Raw genomic sequence first — 6,767 nt, 5'->3', positions numbered from 1 at the left:
CCTGGACTGGTCCTATGTTTTTGTAATCTCCTAGGCAGGATCTTTGCAGAATGGGGGTTTTCCTGGACTACAGTGAAAGGGGTGTCTCCTACTATAATATGATTGATGGTTCTCACATTTTCTCTTTCCCTCCAGCTTCCTTCTCTGGAAATCTCTTTCCATACTTCATGTTTATGTATGGACATGTGTCCATGACCATCTGCTCTATGCCAAGTGAGTCTGAGGGGTTCCCTCTACCCCTTCACAATTCACCTCTTTTGGAGGAGGTCCTGAGCACCCCAACAGAGAGGATCAGCTTGGGCTGTGGTGTTGATGGTGTTCCCCCAGCGGCTGAATGTCCATTACTTCCCTGACATTCCAAGGTTTTATCTTCATAGTGTCCCTTGCTGTCTATGATCCTTTACTGTGGCTGTTCCTTTGGCTACAGACTCCTTGTGGCAAAATCCCCTGAGATGATGCTTAGGAGGCTCAGTGGGCTTTTCCTCCTGTTCTTTTTTAAGACTTCAGATGTGTGAGAGTTCTGTTCATGTCTTATATTCATCTACCAGAAGATAAAAGTTGACTGTTTTGTAACTGGTTTAGGGAATATTGAATTTAACTATGAGGAGATATATATATATATATATATATATATATATATATATATATATATATATATATATATATATATGTATCAGAGAGGTGTGTCAGCACATTCATGTAGTCTCATCTACTGGGGAGGTTAAGGCTAGAGGATCACTTTAGCCCATACATTTGAGACCAGGTTGGGCACTTAGTGCTACCCTATCTAAAAAAATAAAACAAAGGGGATACCCCAATACTGGACTTGAATGTTTGTAGAGAAACCTTGAGGTTGACAATGGTCCCCTGTTCTATTTTTGCAGATTTGTACTATCATATGATAGAAGTTTATTATCTAGAAATTTCCAAGGAAATGAAAAATCTGTTAGTCCCCATTTGTTCTCTGTGAGAAAATCAACCTATAAGGAGGAGAGATGTATTTTCTTCACAGTCTTAGAGGTTTCAGTCCATAGTCACCTGGCTTCATTGTTTCTGTGGCAGAATGTCAGTCATATCATGACAGGGAGCAGGTGGTGGAGTGAATGGTTTACCTCATGGCAGACAGAAGGAGAGAGAGAGAGAGAGAGAGAGAGAGAGAGAGAGAGAGAGAGAGAGAGAAAGAGAAGAGAGAAGAGAGAGAAGAGAGAAGAGAGAAGAGAGAAGAGAGAGAAGAGAGAAGAGAGAAGAGAGAAGAGAGGGGAGAGGGGAGAGGGGAGAGGAGACAGGAGAGAGGAGAGAGAGACAAGGAGCTGGGACAAGACAGCCTTCAAGAACACATCCAAGTTTTCTACTTCCTTCCTGTTCCTAGTCCCCACCTCCTAAAGTTTCTACCACCTCCAAAAGGTCCACCAGCTGGGGACCAAGCTTTTAACACATGACCTTTGGAGGGTATTTCAGTTCAAACTCCAATGAATGATGGAGTTTTAAGAGTCCAACATTCTATGTAACCTGCTTCCTATTCTTGGATGAATGGGACATACCTATTTTTATATGACAGTAAATTTCTGGTACCATTGAGAATGTGTGATATGTTAATTCAGGGAATTAAGGAAAGGAATCGATCCCACCCCTCTTATAAAATTATCAGTACATATCCAATATACAAATGATTGGGTTTTATTGTGACAATTTTATACATGCATATAATGTACTTTGATCATATCCACCATTCCTGCTACCCTCTTGACTTTTCCCTTCATTCCCCTTTTGTGTCAATACTGCAACTGAAGAAAGAGAAGAAACACTAGAATAAACATAAATGAAAATGAGAATTTTCAGATGCAAGATGAATTGCAGATCATGAGCATAGGTTCAGTTAATATATTTCCTCTTAGTATTCCAAGTCTGATGTTAAGGGTGTATGGAAAACCATAGCAAACAAGAAGAAACAGGACTATTGAGGTCTTAGACCCTGCAGGAATAAAGGTGTGTTCACTCTACAGTTGTTCTAACTGGGGAGAGAAGACACAGAATGAGAATTGGAATATAGAAAGTAGATGTAACTACACAGTCCTTCTAGAAATGAGGACTGTAAAACTTTGTATATTTTCTCTTTGCTTGTGGCTTATGTGTGTATTTGTATGTATTGACCATTTGCTTCCTCTCCCTTCTTATATTTATTACTTTATACACAAATTGTTATCTTTCTGGTAACAGTATAGTCAATGAGACTGAGTGAATCTGAAGAGTGGATAATATAGAAGTGTAATGTACAGTGACTGGGAGTGCTTCTTTCCTTATGTGGGGGAACAGATGAGAACCTCTTCATTTGTCAGGTGGCTTTGTCATGATAGATTTGTTGTCTTATGGAAGTTCAAATGTTTGTAAAATGGCGTAACATGTAGGCATAGATAAATAAAGTCAAAGGTATGGACAGAGTCCATTATCATTTCATTGCATTTCTGTTGCAAACCCACTCTATGTTGGTCTTCTTTGTGTTCTTGGAACTGGACCTTGTATACACTTCTTTGCCATCTGACACAATGTGAGATTGTTGGTACAATGCACTGGAGGGCCCACTGCAATGCAAGGTATTTCTGTTTCTCTCTTTCTTTTTTATCTTTTTGTTTGGTACCAGGGATTGAACCCAAGTGTGTTTAACCATTGAGTTACATCCCCAACCTTTTTTAAAAATATATTTTTCTTTAGTTTTGGATAGATGCAATGCCTTTATTTAGTTTATTTTTAATGTGCTGTTGAGGATCTAAGACAGTGCCTCATGCATGCTTCACCACTGAGCTACAATCACAGCAACCCCAATACTTTTTAATTTTTATTTTGAGACAGTGTTTTGTTGTGTTACTCAGGGCCCGGATAAATTGCTGAGGCTAGCTTTGAAGATGTGATACTACTGCCTCAGCCTCCTAAATGCTGTGATTGCAGTCATGGGCTACCATACTAGGCTAGGGTCCAAGCTTTTAACACATGAGCCTTTGGAGGGTATTTCAATTCCAACCTCCAATGAATGATGGATTTTTAAGAGTCCAACTTTCAGTGGCGTACAGAGGGATCAAATATAGAAATGACTATATTGATATCTTTATCTGTATTTTTAGTCTCTGCCCTGGGATCCTGAAAAGTAGTTTCTATCCCTGAAAACAGCTCTTAAACCCCTTGGAATTTCCTGATGGAGATGAAAGGAGAGTCTTTTGTTATCAATAAAAGCCCTTTTCAGCCATCTGACTTTAAGTTAATAAGATAACTTTTAGAAAATCCTGGTCCCCTCAGGATGGTGGCAGATTGCCAAAGGAACAAATTTTATGAGTAGAAAGTTGAAAGAAGAGAGGAAATAGGGCTGAAGTTGAGTTAATTTAATCAGCAGTCACTGATTTAATCAATCATAATTAGCAGTGAAACCTCCATAACAGCTTTGAAGGAACTTCTGACTTGATGAACAACAATGCATCCATGTGTGTGTTGGGGTGGTGCCTCTCAAACTCCACCATGGAGACTGATACCTCTGTGCTCAACACATTTCTTGGTCTCACCCTATGTACATGTTCATCTGGCTATTCACTGTGTCCTTTACAAGATATTTTGTAATAAATTGGTTAGTAAACTAAGTTATTTCTCTTGGTTTTTGTGAGTCATTCTAGAAAATCACTCTCAAAAATCATCTAATCTGAGGATGCATCTTGGGAATGGAGGATGGGCCTTGGGAATGAGATAGAAATTTAGGGATACTAAGGAAAAAAAGTCTCTCAAGGAGAAATGTGCCTGTTGGGATGTGGAACAATAACTTGTAAACTGTTCTTGACTTGGACTAAGAAGCTAAAGGGACAGAAAGAGACCAAAATATAAAAATGCACCAAACAATTCCATAAATTACTTTATAATATTTCAGTTCCATATAAATTTTCTGGAATAGAGCAAAGCAGGAACAAGATTTCAATACAAAGACACTACTAACTTCATGAAGCTTGGTGCTAACGTTATTGAATCAATTGCCTGTCCAATCAGCTGAAAACAACACAGCAGACCAGATTCCCTAACGGAAAACCATCTTGCTGAATATTTTCCAATCTCCAAGGAAGTTCTTTCCCTTTGGATCATATATTCTACCTTTGTACCCTAATAAAATAACCTGAACTTTATCCCTGGTAGTGTGTCTCTTCTTGCTCTTGAGATTTCCCACTTTATTCTCTGAGTGTTCCTGTATCCACTTTTCACTTTCTAATGATGCTCTTCCTCTCTTTGCTAAAGCCCAACATATCCTTAAGTCTTTTCTACAGTATGGACAAAGGTCTGAAAGGTCTAAGCAGTGGTTTTCTCTTCCACTGCAGAGACTTCATTGGACCTCCTTATAGTGACAGACACTTCAGAAATAGGTGGGTAAATTAAGGAGGCATCTTGTGTTTGTCATCTGAAGTCATGGGGGACATTCTTGCAAGAGTTTGGGGTTCACTTAACCTGTGGAGTCTCTGCTAATTCCTTAATGGAATTATAGGACACCCAGATGTATGTGGAGAATTGGAGAATAACCTGGTGTGGAAAATCCCATACATTTGCTGTTATAAGTGTTCTGTGGATTACTATGAAAGAGGACACCTGGTTAGTTGGAGCATTACAGATCCCTTTGAAACTTCCAGTGGGCCATGATCCATTTTTCCCCAATGAGTTCTGCACCTTTGTCTCATTGGGGTCCCTATTGTACATTGCTTCTTTTCTTGGCTACTATGCCTCATCTCAAGAAGTAGTATCTGCTTCCTATATATGTAACTCCTGCATTCTTCGGAAACTTCTTTTAGTAGTTAGCCACCTTTTACTAGTTAATTCTTCTTCAGGCATGAATAAATCTATGTTAAGTTTTCCCTGTTGAAATGATTTCTGTTATTTCAAAACTTCGATAGAAGCATCTAAATAACAATAACTTAATACCTTTTGAAGGAAGACACTGAATTGCTTACAGCATGCAAGAGAGTGTAATTGAGGCATTTATCAACTTACTAAAATTATTAACTACATCAATAAGGTTTTATAAATATCTTGCGTTTTTTGTGGATTTTAAGTATTTTCTACATGTAAATATGTTATTTTTCAGTTTGATGAAGGAGTGTCAGCAATAGCGGAGGAAGGAAAGGAGAAGGAGTAGGATGAAGGCAGTAGTGTTGTTCTCCTCACTCCACAATTGATGTGCCCCTATTTCCCTCTCAGTCTACTTTAGAATTATATTATCTGATTTAGAATGTGTTGACATTAATGTTAGATCATGTTGCTCATGATTTCTTGGTCATATGATTGTCACTGTATTTTGCTTGGTTCATTGCACTGCTTCATCTTCCCTCTCAACTTACTTGTAGCTAGTTGCAATATAGATTGGTTCATTGTGGTGCCAAATGGCTACATGGAATTTTTTGATCCAACAGAAATACAAAACTGAGGGCAACTGAAGTCACACATGAAAGAAGCCATGATCAAGCTTGATTTTCACTTGCTTTGTTTCTTCATGTATGTTATGGTATGATTTTAGCTTTGATAAATGACTGAAGCCAGAGAAGCTCTGGTTGGAGTTAAGATACACTACAGTAGCATACGATCAACCCAAATGGAGTCAAGAGGACATACACAATTTAAACAAATCAATTTCAAGCAAGAAAATAGAAGACAGCATCCAAAGCCTAACAACCAGGAATATCCTGGGCCCAGATGGGTTCACAGCTGAGTTCTGCAAGACCTACCAGGAAAAAATAATGCAACACTTCTCAGGTGTCCAGAACTCCAGGTACTGGACACCCCCTTTCTAGTTTTTCACAAACATGTATCCAGTATATTAGTTTGTAAAAATGAGTAAACAAGGCCTCTGGCCTTGACCTGGGGCTTCACACAAAAATCTACATTTCTGAGATAAGAGAAGTTATCATTTGGGCTCTGTGGTAATAGCTGGCAGGGGAAGGAAACTGTTTAAAAATTTATATATGACAGTGGAATGCATTACAATTCTTATTAAACATATAGAGCAAAAATTTTCATATCTTTTTTGTATGCATAGTATATTCACACCAATTTGTGTCTTCATACCTGTACTTTGGATAATAATGATCATTACATTCCATCATCATCAATAACCCTATGCCTTCTCCTTTCCCCTCCAACCCCTCTTCCCTATCTAGAATTTGTTTATTCTTCGCATGTTCCTGCTTCCTATCTCACTATGAATCAGCCTCCTTATATCAAAGAAAGCATTCAGAATTTCTTTTTTGGGGATTGGCTAACTTTTCTTAGCATTATCTTCTCTAACTCCATCCATTTGCCTACAAATGCCATGATTTTACTCTCTTTTATTGCTGAGTAATATTCCATTGTGTATATATGCCACATTTTTTATCCATTTATTGATGGGTATCTAGGAAGCTGGCCTCAAACTTGCAATCTTCTTGTCTTGACCTTCTAAATTCCTGGAATTACAGGTATATGCTACCGTGCCAGCATCATGAACTACTTTCTATTACTATAAATAAATAATTATTCTAGTTGAAGACTCATTTATTTTCAACACTACTTTTACAAATAAATTCCTGTGGTTCATTTTAGGGAAAAGATAAATCATTAAAATGAATTTTAAGTTTAAATTGGGTAATATATATTTCATAAAACTGCCTTTCCATCCAACCAATTTACATAAATTTAAGACATTAAAATTTGAGATGGTGTTATGATGGTCAGGAATTGTTAAAACATCTGCTCATCATCACTTACTTAATTTTTTA

General features: G+C 37.8%; 1 pseudogene; it reads left to right on the top strand.

Moving 5' to 3' along the window:
* Window positions 1-5,153: 5,153 nt before the first annotated feature.
* On the top strand, window positions 5,154-5,547 carry LOC101970209 (protein cornichon homolog 4-like; annotated as a pseudogene).
* Window positions 5,548-6,767: the final 1,220 nt, after the last annotated feature.

The sequence above is a fragment of the Ictidomys tridecemlineatus genome, chromosome 8 (genome assembly GCF_052094955.1).
Source record: "Ictidomys tridecemlineatus isolate mIctTri1 chromosome 8, mIctTri1.hap1, whole genome shotgun sequence".
Classification (NCBI taxonomy): Eukaryota; Metazoa; Chordata; class Mammalia; order Rodentia; family Sciuridae; genus Ictidomys; species Ictidomys tridecemlineatus.
This window is presented reverse-complemented; position numbering and strand designations above follow the sequence as displayed.